This window comes from Propithecus coquereli, unplaced genomic scaffold, assembly GCF_000956105.1.
Source record: "Propithecus coquereli isolate 6110/MARCELLA unplaced genomic scaffold, Pcoq_1.0 Scaffold310, whole genome shotgun sequence".
In the NCBI taxonomy this organism is placed as follows: domain Eukaryota; kingdom Metazoa; phylum Chordata; class Mammalia; order Primates; family Indriidae; genus Propithecus; species Propithecus coquereli.
Genome location: NW_012148731.1, coordinates 3,288,968 through 3,304,593, shown reverse-complemented (window position 1 = coordinate 3,304,593; position 15,626 = coordinate 3,288,968).

The window sequence follows — 15,626 nt, the reverse complement described above, 5'->3', positions numbered from 1 at the left end:
ACCTGAACAAAGGACACAGAAAAATGTTAAATGATATAACTGAAGAAAACTTTACTGAAATAAGAGCTGCAGATTACAATACCTATGAGCTTTTCAGGGAAAATAAACACTCTCCCAAACTGAACTGCCCAGTTTATTTTGTCTTTTATATCTAGACAACACAAATACAAACTAAAATGAATAATGCAGAATGATGGCATCATGGTGAGATGGTGAACATAATGTTCATTAAAACCAACTAAACTGCAATTTTGTTCACTGACTGAAGTGTTACAAAGCTAGACAGTGGTAACATAGCTAAAAAAGAATTTAGAGCTAGGGAAGAAGTATATGGTTTCCTCCTTCTTCATAGCGGGGAATTAATAGTCTAAAACTGAAATGTAATTTAAAGAGAACTCAAACTCAATGTGTGTTATAATCTCTTTTCTTAATTTAGAGGAATATTTTAGGAAGGAAATCATATCCCACATACTGAAGAAAATGGATCTGAAATAAGTCTTCCAATTTTACTTCATTTCCTTTTCATTCCATTAAATTCAAGTAAAATAGAATTTAGGACTCTCAACTAATAAGACTGTGCATATGTTCCTATTTTTGTCCCTTTCTTTCATTTTATCATTGCTATTATTTTATCTATTTTTGTATATAGCATAATGTCTAGAATGATGTTTACTAAATACTGATGACCATTGTTCGAGTGGTGGAATTTTGGATAGTTTGATTTTTATTTTTTTCTGGCTCTTTTGTACTTTTTAAATATTTCTGGAGTATTTTTACAATTATAATATATCATATTTACTAAACAAAATCAATATTCTAACAAAAACCCACACAAACTATCACAGTAGAAGAAAAAGGCAAAGCTAATTTTGTTTATCTCCATTCTATAATGGGAAGTACCTGTTTGGGCTGCCCAGGCTGGGCTCTCAAATTCTAATGGCAGTAGCCTGGTAGTGTGGCACGTGACTGTAGTCTCAGCTACTTGGGAGGCTGAAGCAGGAGGTTTGCTTGAGCCCAGGAGTTTGAGGTTGCTGTGAGCTATGATCATGCTATTGTACTCCAGCCTGGGTGACAGAGAGAGACCTGTCTCTTAAAAGAAAAAAATTCTGATAATGGCTGCAAATTGACCTTACCCATTTCCAACATTTTTTCTCAAAAATATCTGAAATGCTTTTTAAAACTCAAGCTAAGTCTAAAGATAAAGGAAATGGAGCCATATAATGGACTAAAGGACAAGTGTACAAACATTTAAATTAATTATCAAGAATGCATTTATTTAACTGCAGGGAAGGGTATTACAGAACCCCATGCCTCTTTTCTTGGGATTTCTCAGACATGCAGGCAGATAGAACTACAGTCAACGTGTCTGCTATGGACTCATTTAGAGACTGATTTGGTGTCATCTACTGATTCGCTTCCCCTAATATTCCATAATAATTCACTTTCCATAATGTGCCATCTTAATGTGTAGTTTAAGTCTAATATGATATAATGCTTTTTATTTGTGCTTTGCCAAACTCCTTCATTTATATTATCTCAATTTAGTAACAATCTATGAGAAAGACAGTATCACACCTATTTCACAGATTAAAAACCAGAAGTTCACAGAAGTTTAAATGACTTTCGAGCCAGAAATTTGAAACAAGATCTTGAATTATAAATGAATTGGTGAGAATTAGGATTTCAGCAATGCACTTTAGAATTTATTTACTAAGCCAATGGTTGTTACTTTACGAAGCCCCAACACACTCGAGGACATGCCATAACCCTCTCCCGTCCACGTCATTTGGATGGGGCTCACTTCATTCTACAAATCCAAGAGTATGCAGGGGACCTGGACTTGGGCACTCAGTGCGTTCCGTTGCTCTGGGCACCACAGTTAGTTTATGGATGGGCAATGACTCCCGGTGGTCCATGGGAGCAAACACTGGAACTTTTCTGCTGTGAACGATGAGAAGGGTTCTATTTTCTGTAAGTGTAACAGCAGTACGGATGATGCAAGTCTGTACTGCTAAGGACCGCCACATGGGTCCCAAGAATAAGGCCAACGCAGAGAAAAACAGGGCTAAGAGATGGAGATTTGTTTGCATTGCATTGTTGAAACTTCTGGATCCAGCCATGCCTGAATCCAGTACACCATGGACTTTGCAGATATATAAGACAATGAGTCCTCTTTATACATTATCCACTAGGCTTTTAGTCAGTTGAGGCTGAGTGGCCCTTATGTATTTGGAAACACCACACTAGGCGGAACAGAGGTGGTGGGTGGATCTTCTGACGCTCAGTGTGGACTCCTTCCACCATACTCTCTGGGCCCCTCTCAGTAAACTCATACAGCATCATTTAGGTCCCTTGAGGATGCAGCTGTGTGCAAGAGGAAGCCTTACTCACTCACTCTGCATCCCGTATCTCAGACATGGCTTTCCCCGTGAAAACTGAACTCGGACAGATGAATGAATTACAGCTAAAAGGTTGTCACCTGGAAAGTTTTGTTTTAAATGATCTAAATTAAAGGAATGGTCTTTCCCTTTTAATGTGCATATAAAATCACTGCACTTTTCTGGTTAACAATATAGTTTCCATTCTCATTATCAGAATCATAAAAATGAATAAGGTGACAGTTTCTTTTTAAAATGCAAAGTGTTTTATGTCAGAAGTTATGAGAAATTAGATGGGGACTCTTCCTCTATGTAGGTGTAAAAAGGTGACTTTCTTTCTTTCATTGGGTGTTTTTCATAATTCTGATCCAATTCTCTTGCCTTAAAAACAAGAATAGCTATATATACCACTAACCAAAGGAAACAGGAAAACCCACACACAAACCCTTGCATTTTTACGGAGACAAAGAGAAGGCAGTAAGATGTTCAAAAGGAAAGTTATAAATGCAATGATGGAAGATCACGTGATCCACATTAATTCAAAAGGGCCCCTTTATTGGATCGTGATCTGATTGTGTTTACAAATATATAGCCAGAAGGCTTTTAATTTTGGGGCAATTTCATTGTTCATAGATATATATCTGACTACAGATATACATCTATGAAATTATGTGCTTATGTGTTTTAAATGAGATACAGCCCTCTCCTTTAATGCAATAATGTTCCCACTTTATGATCTACAGTTGCCCAAAGTTGGAGCAATTTTATAACAATCTTATTTGAAATACCATAATAGATGAAAGATGTAAATAATGTGATGTTTAGAGACCCGGTTGAAATTTGGATTCATCGGAATTTAGCAGCCGCTGGAGCTAGCAAGGACAGACTTTATCAAATTGCAGGGGTCGGGCTCTTCTTGCATTTCCAGCCACTTCTTGCCTCCTTGCTGTTTATTTTTCTTTTAAGCCCAAGTTCAATAAATAAACCCAACTCACAATTAAAAAGTCCCCAAATGATTCTATATTGAAAAAATGCAAAAATAGCCTGGCTGGCACTGTACTTGCAGTAGAGTTTGATTAAATTCTCTAATTGCATTCGAACGGGTGGGGAAGATCACAATGTGTTGGCGCTTTCAGCATGAGCCACCGATGAAAAACTTCAATTACCACTAAAAATGGAAAATGTTCATAATAGATAAATGCTCTTCCTATCTGAGAGCTGCCTTTTAAAAAATTACATAACCGATTTGGGTGAGATACTGTTCTATTTCCTCTTGTGTACTGTGGGCCGATTTATGCCCCTGCCCTGAGCCTAGGAACCTTCTCTCCTCTAGGGGAGACCCTTTGCCTGTGGCTGGCTTGGCTAGAACAGCTCTGCTCCTGGTCAGAGACCGATGTCCTGTGTTAGGGATGACAGAGCATGAGAGTTCCTCCGGGAGAAGGGAGAGTAAAGACCGAGGAGGATGTTAGCAGGATGTCTCTGGGTCACCTGTGGCGTCCACTGTGGACGTGGACTCTGCCACGGAAAGTGGGCACAGAGCAGGATAAATGCACAGAGAGCTGCCCATCTTCAAACACTGCCCTGAACCAAATGTGGCTTGATCAGGGGAGACGGCTGCTCACTTACATGCCTCAGTTCAAATGTCACCTCCTCCAGGAAGCCTTCTCTCACCCTGTGTCCTCTGTGCTCCTGGGGATGCTGTGTGTCCTCTGTTGTGGCATGGGCTGATTTAATGTGATCAATGTTCAAACCGCCCCCCCCTTCCCCTCTGCACCTTGTAAACTTCCTGGGGTCCGAGCCCATGTTGGGGTTTTCTGTGCTTAGCTCAGGGTTTGAGCCCCGGTGGGCTTGAATAGCACAGGCCCTGCTAGGTAGTTCCCTGGTGCCGTCTAGCTCCTTCGTCTCTTCCTTCTTTGTTTCTCCCTGCACACTAGAAGGCAGGAACTTCAGGGTCACACGGACCTCACCTTGAATCTTGTCCTACTGGTTTTTAACTGGGCAGGTAGCTTCACCATTTGAGCCTTGGCTTCCCCATCTGTAAAATGGGGATACGTCTACCCGTCTCATAAAATTGCTGAGCAGGGTTAATGGAAATCCAAAAGGTGAAGGCAGCTATAGGTGCCCAGAGCATATGGTAGACCCTAAATCCATACTACTTTATTCCTCTCCACTTTGTTCTCCTTATGTCCCTCTTCCTTCCTGATTTCCCTCATTTTACCCCTTTTCTTCTTCTTGGCCTTTCCTTGGGCTTTTCTTGGTTGCGGGCCCCCTGCTGAGTGTTTTACTCGGATCATCTCATCTAATTCTCCATGTCTTAGGTCTCCCTCCTTCTTACCGTCTTAGCTACATCCTGGCCTCAGTTTCCCCAGCTTCTGGGCTCCCACGGTTCCTCCTTACGTTGGGCCTCGTGGGTAGGACTCAGCCCAGACTTGCTCCAGACTCTGTAACAATCCTGGCTCCAGTCTCGGCCTCCCTGTGATGGGACTGGACCTGGGCCCAGTGTCCACTGCCTCAGGGAGGAGCTGGAGGATCTTCCCATGACACTGGACAGTCCAGACAGCACTGTCCAGCCTTTCTGCTCTGCTCGAGGGGCTGGGTCTCTGCAGCCCTCCCATGCCCTGCCTCCTATCTTCCAGAACCTCCCACCGGCCCTGGGCTCTCCATGTCCTGAGCCCACCTGACACCTCGGCCGTGCCTGTTTCTGCACCCACTCCCCAGCCCCGTCACCTTGGCTGCCTCCCATGATGCCTCAGGCTCACCTGTGCCTACCCAGGTGCGATGCCTTTTCAGTCCCCTCATCTGTTCTTTCTCCTTCCCTCTCCTTTTCCCACATTTGCTGCCCTTCCCACCTTCCTCCTTCTTCCATTCTTTCTGTTTCTCCCCTTTCCCATCACCTCTAACCAAGCCCCCAATTTTTTACGGCAGGTCCTGGCATTACAGACGCACACAAGATGCATGGGGGTGCAAAGGCCGGGCCCTCTCTCCTGAACTCAGGACGCCCCTGACGTGTAGCCCAGGGGCAGAGCTCCCCATCGGGTGGGCGGAGGCCCTTGTTGCGGCTGCACTTGTGGCCCAACTTCTCCCTCTGCCCAGTCCTTCTCCCCTACTCCTTCTCACGAGTTGTTCCTGAGAGCTCTCTTCAGGACCCCTCCTGCATGTACAGTCATCCCACAACCTATGACCCAGCAGCCCGGCAAACAGCCAGTCATTCTGGAGTGGTCCTAGGATGCAGACTCTAGAATGGGATTTTGGCGCTGGGTCAGTTGCTGGCCAACGGAGACCCCATCCCTGGGAGTAGGCGCCGTGTGGACAGACCCCGGCACGCAGCAATGTGATTATTAAACCTTTTGCTGGTGGCAAAATGGGACAGTGGAGGAAGGGCTACGCTGGCAGGTGCATTTCTCAGGTGAGGAGGGAGGGGACCGTAATTAGAGGTATTACGGAGTTGTCGCTGGGCCAAGAAATGCATTACAGAGCGACAGTGCAAGGTTCAGGGTGATTAATCACCAATTAAGGGCTAAGTGTGAAAGCCAGAGGGCAGCGTATAAAGGGACTCATCCTCTTGGAGGACAGAGAGTTGAGGATCAGGCATAGGTCATAATTATAAGAGCAGCAGAGTGTTCCAGAAGAAGTTGAATTCTCAGACCCTGCAGGTCTGCTATGCCAAGGTCAGGTCCCTCACTAGGAAGGCGTGGGACCCATCACGGTTCAGCATCCCTTTTTGCCCAGGTCTGCTTCCCTGACTCCTTTAATTTAAAATTGTCCTGGTGGTGAAATGGGAGTGCCATTCCCTCCAGCGACCCCCTGAGCAGCAGAGATGCTGGCAGACAGCGAGGGGGATACAGGACAGGGGACACAGGAGGAGCCGTGGGTATCACATGCGGCCGATACCAAGGCAGTAGCTGTGCTTGCGGTTTGCGCCATTCACCTTCCTCTTGTAAACGCTCCCAGGAAGCAGACCCACCGGAAGCCTGGAACAGCTGTCCCCAAGCAGAGTGAATTAGTGTGTGAAGTACGGTGGTCCAGGTGGCTTGAGGGGCGGCCTGCGGTGGGCGGCCCAGATCCCACTTCCTTAGGTGCCCAGAGTGTTTTTGTATCATCACCCTCTGGACTTTGCCCTCGGCTGAAACACTCCCGCTCCAGAGGCAGCCCTCATCCAATGTCCAGTCGGTGCCAGGTACAAATGCCCAGCCCCTTGGCTTAGATTTGGAGGTCCCAAATCTAGATCTGAAGGTCCCCCCAGCTCCAGAGCTTCCTGTGAGGTTGGCTGCAGCTCACCTGGCCGCTGAACCACAGCGCCATTCTGTTTTCTGCCCAGTCCTGCTTTCCCCAACTCCCCCCACCCCTCCTGGTGGGCTGTGTCCAAGAGCACCCCCCAATAAACCTCCATGCTACTCTCAGGCACTCGCCCTCCGTCTCCCAGGGAAACGCACCCTCGCACACATTGAAGTCTGCGGCTCTGTCCCCTCCACGCCTCTCCTGGGTTAGTCTCCAAACACGAGGTCCCTGCTCACCGTCTGCTGGCTCCCTGAGGATGCCGCTGTGATTCTGTCCCTGCCGTCGTCTTCCCTGGGCCTCTGCTACTTCCCAAGAGCCACGGGCTCCAGGCTGTCCTGCATGGCCATCCAACCACAAAATGAGCCCCGGCCTTGCAGAGAGAGCAGGAGGAGCGGAGGCTGCCCAGGTGCATGCGGCCTGCCCTTGCTGGCACGTAGGGCCACGTGCTCCTCCTTTGCCTGGGGAAAGGCGAAAAAGGGGAAGCGAGGTGCTGGTGCTGCCGCAGGGCCTCTCTTTCTGAAGACGTGGCTAGACGGGTGGATAAGCTGGAGGGCTTCCTCCGTGTTCCAGTAGCGTCTCCCGTGGGCACCAGCGTCCACTCGGGGTTGCAGGGTTAGTGGCTCGGATGCCAGCCCATAGTTAAAAAGATTTTCAAGCGTATGAGTTTGGCAAAGCCCCAAGTGTGGTTTTTTGCTTTTTTGTTTTTTAAAAAGGATACTTCTCCGCTAAGTTCCAAGCCTCCTGTGCTTTGAGGGATCTTTAAACTGCATGTTTCGGATTCATTTACATAAAACTCATCAAAGTGCGATTTTGTAAGAGGGTTTGATGTCCGAGGCGTCATTAAAAGCTGTTTTGTTTTTTCTCCTTGACCAACGACTGACGCTCTGGTCATCCCGAGGGGTGCGCCGGGGCTCTCCGTGGAGGGGTCCGGATTCTTTCTCGAAGGCGGACTGTCCCACGTCCTGGTGAGATTTCAGAACCGGCACAGCGGATCCTCTCTTAGGCCAAGTAATTTCCATGCTTCCAGTTTCATGAGAAGGCAGAGTATTTTGGAGGAAAGTGACCTTTTTCGTTTTCTTTTGGGAGCCGTAGGAGCTCGTGCCGCAGAAAGAGAACGAGGGCAGCAGATCGCGGCCCCGCCTGTGGCTTTGCGGCCCGGCCTCCGGGCAGCCCCTCCACGGGCTCGCCGAGCTGGCGAACGCACCCTGCCCTGAGCCGGCAGAGCCGGCCCCTTGGCCACCAGTGGCAGACGTTGAGTTTGCTTCTCCCTGGGACACGTTGGTCTGTCGTAGCCACCGGGACGGGCCGGGAGCAGCGGTGACTGTTCCCAGGCTGAGCATCTTTGTGCTGCGGAGCTCTCCCCCCGGCCCTCTTGTTGGATCCTCGCAAAAACACCTGGGCATGGGCATTCTGGTCCCAGTGACAGACGGAGGAGGTGAGGCGTTGCAAAGCTTGCCTGGGGGCTCCAAAGGTCACTCTGCTCCTCTCACAAACGTCCAAATGAGCGGACGGCCGCTGCCTAGTGCCTGGGGGCGCTGAGCCTGTTTTGAATGGTGACGGTGCCAGTGCACCGAAGGGGCCCAGGGCCTGGGACCCAGGCTCACCTGGCTTCTGAGCTTGCCGAGCTACAAATATGCGGAGACTTTGTCCAGGGCAAAAATCCTTGAACTTGGACCTGGCTCCTGGCCTGGTCCAGTGCAGGCTGGGCAAACCTCTCTGAGCTGCGATTTTCTGCCTGGGAAGTTAGGTTGTTGTGAGGACCAGTGAGGAAAAGCAGGCGCAGCGCCAGCCACACAGTGCGGGGCTCTGATTTTCATGACTATGGGAGCAGGAGTCCCGTCTCTTTCCTTGCTCCTCGGCTGGTGACCACTGGGATCGGACCACAGCTGTCTTGGAGTGTTTCGTGGCAGCGAGGCACTTTCATTGTAAAGGCACTGAGAGGTGGCCTGGAAATAGGTACATAGGAGGGGCTCCCACAGGCTGGCCCCACTGGAAGGGAGACTTGGCTGTCTCTGCACGTGCACCCCGGGCAAGAAGGGCTGGAGATGGTGCGATGTCAGGACCTAGAGAAAGGTTCTTGCTATTGCGTGAACTGGCCTGACCTCCCTGACTGACACGCTGCGGTAGAACTCTCTGGGGGCCGTTCAGTGGAGACAGGCTTGAGGTCCCAGTGAAGTCACTTGTACCGTCCTGCCATGCGGGTTGTGTGTGCGCGTGCGTGTGTGCGGAAGAGGGGGAGCTGCATCACACGGGGACACTTGTGCTGTTGGTAAGACTCTGTGGCTGCTTCTCCCCATGAACCCTAAGTTGACCGTTTCTTCCTCCATCTTCTGTCTTTCTTGCTTTTAGCAACTGATACTTTTTCCATTTGGAACATCTAGTTTATTTTCAGTCTGGCTGGAAAATATCACCTGCTTAGGGAGGGATCTGCCCACCTGTGTTCAGAGCTCAAAGGGCTAACCCGAGTGATTGTCTAATTCAACCCTGGCCACCAGTGAGGAAACTGAGGCACACAGTGGGTAAGGGGATCACCAAGTGGGTAGCAGCAGAGATGGGATCCGAACCCACGATTCTTTTCCTAGCATTTTTCTCGGGGACATTTGGAAAAAAGAGGTGCAAAAAATTTATAATCACCTTATATTCCCCCCACCCAGAATGAACCATTTACCTTTTCTCATATTCGTTTCAGTTATCTTTCTGTATATGCAGTGGAACTATTCTGCAAGTAATATGTGAGTGCACCAGACACTTTAAAAACGATTAGAACCTTATGGATAAATCTACAACTACCCCGGCCTTCTGTGCACACTGTTCTCATTCTGGTCCACTTCCTGGTCTACAGAAAGTAGCTGTTATTATGAGTTTAATGTCCTTCCTTCCAAGCCACTGAATATTTGAGTATATGTTATTGTTTTGTGTTTAAACATTTACGTAAGTGGTATCGTGTATCTTATCGTACAGAACCAACAGCGACGGATCTTTATTTCCCCAGCGATGTGTTTTGGAGGCCTGTTTCTGTTGATGGGCAGAGACCACGTTCATCCCCCTGGGAGGCTGAGTGGACTCCCCTGTGTCACCTGCCACTTCTTAGTTGCCTGCACACCTGCGGGTGATCACCAAGCTGTGCGACTTGCTTTTCAATGAACTTCTGAACAAACAACCTGGAAACCTGGACTTCTGCCCATGGCCTGAAACTGTGCAGGGACCCTGAGTCAGTCACTTCTCCATTCTGTGCTGTTTCTTCATCTCTCGAGTACAACTTCCAATGCATTGTGTGGGTGGTGTGCAGTGTCATGTAGCTCCGGCTTCCCCCACACCTAAGGGTATGTAAGTACCAAAGCTCTTGTTCCCATCGTGGGGCTTGTTTGGGATGAAATAACCACCCCATCCCCCTATTGCTCTATTTGTGGGTGTAACTTTTGTTGTGGGAAGGCTGTGTTTTCTGTAATGTCTCATGATACGATGTGCGTGAAATGGGGAAGTCACCCCAGAGAGTAGAGAGGGAGGATTCCCTCTCGAAGGGTCAGGTCGTTTCTAGTCTCTGTCATTTTGGAGACGGGTAGATCCTCAGATAGAAAAGCCCTGGGCAGAGAGTAAACAGACGAAGTCTGAGGTATTTCTATGGTGGCTCCAAAAATGGTGAGTCTCTCGTCTGCGGGAAGGGGACAGATGGGGACGAGAATTTTCCAAGATGACGCAGTAAGCTTGAGAAAGGCCCTGAGGTCAAACTCAAGGCTTGGTCTGCTGTCTGCGAGCTCTTCCCACTCTGCCCGTTAGAAGGGAGGACTGGGTGAGGACGGGCTTGTCTCAATGGGAGGGATTGCTCGTGGCGGAGTTGCGGGCAGCGAAAGAGTCTAACAGCAGGTGAAGGATAACTAGCTCTGCTGGGGTAGTGGGAAAGCCTTCACAGGAGGGGTGACATGAGAGCTGGGTTTTGAAGTATAAATAGGAGTTTGCCAGGTGAGGTAGGGAAAAGGCCATTCCGAGCAGAAGGAGTACATGGCCAAAGATATGCAGGTTTACAAAAATCAGGAAAGAGTCTGGGAGTGGGAAATGATGCAGTGCGTATGAGGATGGGGAGGATGTGAGAAAACCAGGAGGCTGTGAAGGTAGGTCGGGATCTGACTCCATCCTGCATGCTCTGAGGAGCTGTAGGAGAACTAAGCACAGCGAAGCAGCAAAGTGGCTCAGGAAGGTGACCAGGACAGTGAGGGTGGAGGACGGATTGGAGGGTGCAGCTCGAGGCAGAAGGACCCGTGGGTGAGGTTGTTGCACTGGTGCCAGTGAGAGATGCTGGGCATGGACGGGGGGCGGGTATAGGGGTGCGCAGGGGCGGGAGGGAAGGGAGAGGACTGACTGTTATCGAGTGGGTTTGACATGCGTCAGCTTACACCTTTTCACCATAATCCCGTGATCCGGCTGCGCTGCCCCCATTGTACGGATAAAACAATGGGGACACAGGAGTTAAATGACAATCGCACAAGTCACATTAATACATGTCTGTGGGCTCCAGAGTCAGCTCTGCTGCCCCTAATTCCTGGCAAAAGGGGAGAAGCTTTCAGCAATCTCAGAAGACTCAGGTTTCACCCTCGGGAACCCGGGTGAATACCAGTACTGGCAGATGTCCCTCCTGCCACCAGTGTGCATCCTCCTCTTCTGTGGGTGGCTGTGGTCTGTGACGAGCTCCATCCAGCGGGTTGTGAAGCTGACAGATGTCACTTCTGGGCTGGAGCATTTACTAGCTGATGTGAGACCCCCCCAGTCCTCTACTGCTGCTCTGGTCACCCGGGAAACCCATGGTGAAATGCAAACTCGATCAGCTTGGGTACCTCACTGACCAGGGTGAGCAAACACGTTTGCTTACCTGCCTTGGCAAGGAGTTTAAGTGGGAAACAAATTCCTGCAGTCGTAAGCCATGGACAGTTAAAGCTGTTTGTTACTGCAGCACGGCCTGCCACACACTGACTGATACGGCGGTGCCGTTCCTTGAGCAGGGGCAGAGAGGAGGAGCAGGCTGAGGGCAGGGGTGGGAAACACGACGCTCCTGGATTTGGGAAGCTTGAGCTGGGTGGAATGTTCTAGTAAGAGGAAGTCAGGCTTTGAAGATTAGCAGGCATGGGTCCAATGTCACCTCAGACACCTACTGTCTGGAAGGATGCAAGCGAAGGCCCCCAGCCTCTCTGGCCTCAGTTTCCGCATATGTGAAATGGGCAGAGTTGTAATCACTACCTCCTTGGGCCACTAGTGTGAGTGGAACTAACACATCCAGAGCACCCGGAGAAGGCCTGTCCCGAGGAAGCACGCAGCAAGCCGTGGCCGTTACCCTTGGTGGACGGTCAGAAGAGACCTGGTGCTCTCAGCTTCGAGAGATTTGACATCTTATTCTATCTTATTCCCCTGAATTTCTCTCGTACCGAGAATGGTGCCAGGGCACAACAGGTGTTCACTTTGTAGTCACTCACCAGGTAAGCAAGAGCATGAGACACAACTGCAACTATTTGCTTTGTGTGCCCTTTTCTCTCACAACCAGACTCTTCCACGGGAGGGCCCTAACATGCTACCTCTTCTGTTTCCTCAGTGCCCGGCGAATGTCAGTTCTCAGGAAGTTTTCCTTGAAAGAATGAGTCACCCTGGCCTTTAGAAATAGCCAGATCTGTGGGCCATTTCTCTCTGACACGTCGATGCCAAGCCCAGCCTTGGTTTTGCAGGGGATCCCCTTTCCCCCAGCTAGCAGGGCATCCCCCCCGGGTCCCCACCTCACAGGAGCCATAGCTCAGCCATTTTGTCACCAAGGCTGGCAGCATCTTGGACACCTCCCCACCCGCAGAGCCCACCTGCAGATGGCTGGGTGCAGAGCTTGGCAGGAGCGGGCTGGCAGGTAGCCTCTCCCCTGCGCGGGCAGATGTGTGTGGAGCAAGTCTGTTTATCAGGCAACGCCTCGCCGTAGCCAGCGGTGGTGGCTTAACAGTGGCAGAAACGCCCGCGTTGCCTCACACGCTGCCAGTGGCTGAGATGCGCCCTCGGCCTCAGCGGGCAGATAAGCACCTGCATTGGAGAGGGAGCCCTTGATCGTGGGCAGATAAGCTCAGGAAAGAAATAAAACAACAACAACAACGAGAAAAAGCCGAGCGAGCCACCGTCGGAGGCTTTTTCATGTGCGCATGGGCGTGTCGCTTGTCTTCGCCAACACAGGGCTGATGCAAAAGCTCCGATTTTAATTTAGTCTGGTGGTCACGCAATCGTGGAGCGAGAGCATGTCAGAGCTGGAAGGCACTGTGGGGATTGTCTGGTTGAACCTCATAATCTTCCAGGTGAGGACACCGAAGGCCACAGAGCTGCAGGGACTTGTTCAGGATCATCCGGCAAAGTTTTGGCAGAGCTGGGATGGAACCCTTGGTCTCCAGACCCCCGGCCTGCGATCCTTCCAGCACATGGGATTGCTTCACAGGCTGCCACCTGACTGCTCGGGTGCAGACTGCAGGTTGCCCTTTGGTACCCAAACAATCCTCTTTAATGTCACTGGTTGGCCTCGTCTGCCTCCAGAGTCGGATAGACCTCCCTGCTGCTCCCGCTCCGCAGCCCAGCTGTCGGGGTCGGCCAGTTAGCCCAAGGCAACAGGGTCTGATGCGTCAGACCCCAACTACTGTCTCAAACACTATTATTTCATATTTGAAAAAGTGAGACCCAGATAAGAGAGGTGACTTGCTCAGGCTATTCAGCCAGAGAAAATGAAAGATCTGGGTCTAAAATTTTCAACCTCCGGAACAGCAGTTCTTCCCACAGTAATGTACTAAAACCCAGGTATGGGTGAGGGTGTGCAGAAGGGCACGTAGCCTCGGCACCTCCCCCTTGTGACCTGGTTTTGGGGAAAAAGCCCAGATGTTTCCTTAAGGATAGAAATGGAAGCTGGCAAGCCTTTGTATTGAAAATCTCATTGCTCTTAGTAGAAGCTCACTAAACAATGGTTAGATGAATGAATGAATCCTTAAGGGTAGGGTTTTGGTGGAGTATTCATACCTCAAGAAGTGTTTTCAAACTGCAGGTTACTGACTTATTTTTCTCTGCAAAACTTGCTTTCTGGGTCTGATCTGGGAACGGAGTGAAACAGAGATATCCAGATTTTAGTTTAAAATTGCCTCTACGTGAAAGCGATTGTCATCAGTAACAGCAACAGCAGCAAACTAACACGGACCCAAGAATCCTAACTGGTCCATCCCGATCTCGATTACCCGTGACTACAGCATGAAGTCAAACTTAGTGAAAAATGAGGTCTAAAAGTATTTATCAAATACCTGCATGTGATTAAAAAATCACATAGTTGAGATAGATTTCTAATAAAAAGTCATAGTCTCTTGTCACATCACCCCTTCACTCTAGCCCTCTTCTCCTGAGTAAGCCTTAACCATTTCTGCTCGTTGGTTTTCGTCTGTCCCGGTGATTAACTCCACACGTCTGAATACGTTAATGATGCTATTTTTGAATGATCGAGTTTAGACACCATCTCTTGACCTCCTCCTGTAACAGATTAAGAATTTGTTCTTTTGAACCATCGCCCGCATCTCTCTCTGCCCCCTACTCATTTTATACACACATGCATGCACATTTATTACTTCCTTTATTAGTTGCATTTGTGAATTTAAATAACCTATGTGTGCACCTTTTTATTCCTTTAACTCGCACAATAACGTTTGACTCATTGTTTATAAGACAAACAAATTAGCACTCCAACCTTTCCCGTCACCTCTTCCTCCCTTCTACTTCTCATTTCTAACAGCTGTACTCGCTTTTTTATTGTTAAACTTGATAACATTTATTTTTTATCTTATAAATGTAAGTCTACCATGCTTTGTGCGCATTTTATAAGTTCATGACACAAATTATGTTAACTGTACTCTGTAAGTATTGCATTTACAGCCAAGTGGGGTACTGTGATTCCTACAATAAATATTGTCCATTTCTCTTTCTTTCTTTCTCTTTTTTTAGTTTTTAATTGTTTTCTTTCTTTTTCTTGCTTGGTTTGTATTTATCACCACCTTGAGGTATTTCAAATTCTCAAAGATATATTCAAATCCCTGGAATTCTCTCTCCTTTTCACAAATCCCTCCCACTGCCCCAAATTCTCCATTCTTCTGCTCTAGCCTAGACTAACTACTCTGGGTGCCACGGAGCTGTCAATTTATGTCCTGGGTTGGATACTACATCTTATTCATCACTCTTGTTTCGATACTCCTTGTGTTGCACAAGCACAGCCTTTGTAAGCACCCTATAAATCTTTACATGTCTCATAATGTCTGTCTCCTTCCCTCACATTTTACTCTCACTTCAGGGATAGCTTAGCAGGGTATAGAATTCTAAGTTGACACTTACTTTCTCTTTGAACTTCAGAGGAATTTCACCCTTGTGTTCTCAGACCTGTGGTGCTAATGTCAAGTCTGATATTGGTTTTATTTCCTTCCCTTTGAAGATGCCCCTGGATGGCTTAAAATTTCCTCTTTATCTTGGTGCTCTAAAATTTCGTAATGACTGTGTTAGCCACTCAGTGGGCCCAATTTCTCTGACAACTTTTGTCCTTCACCTTTGGAACATTCTCTTGTATTATTACTTTTTGGGGGAGGGGCACTCTTCTCTTCTTCATTTTAACTTGTTTTCTCTTTTTAGAACTTTTATTAGTTGGTTGCAGAATCTCTGAAACCGCACCTCTGTTCTTTTCTCTCATATTTCCATCTCATAGATTCTGCTCTCTAGATTTACTTCATCGTTGCCTTCCAAGCCTTGTATTTAATTTTCTTTCTTTTCAACAATCATATATTTCAAACCAAGGAGGTAAATGACCTCTACAGGGAGAACTATGAAACATTGAGGAAGGAAATAGCCGAGGACGTAAACAGGTGGAAAACCATGCCATGCTCGTGGGTCGGCAGAATCAACATCGTCAAGATGTCTATACTACCCAAAGTGATATACAGATTC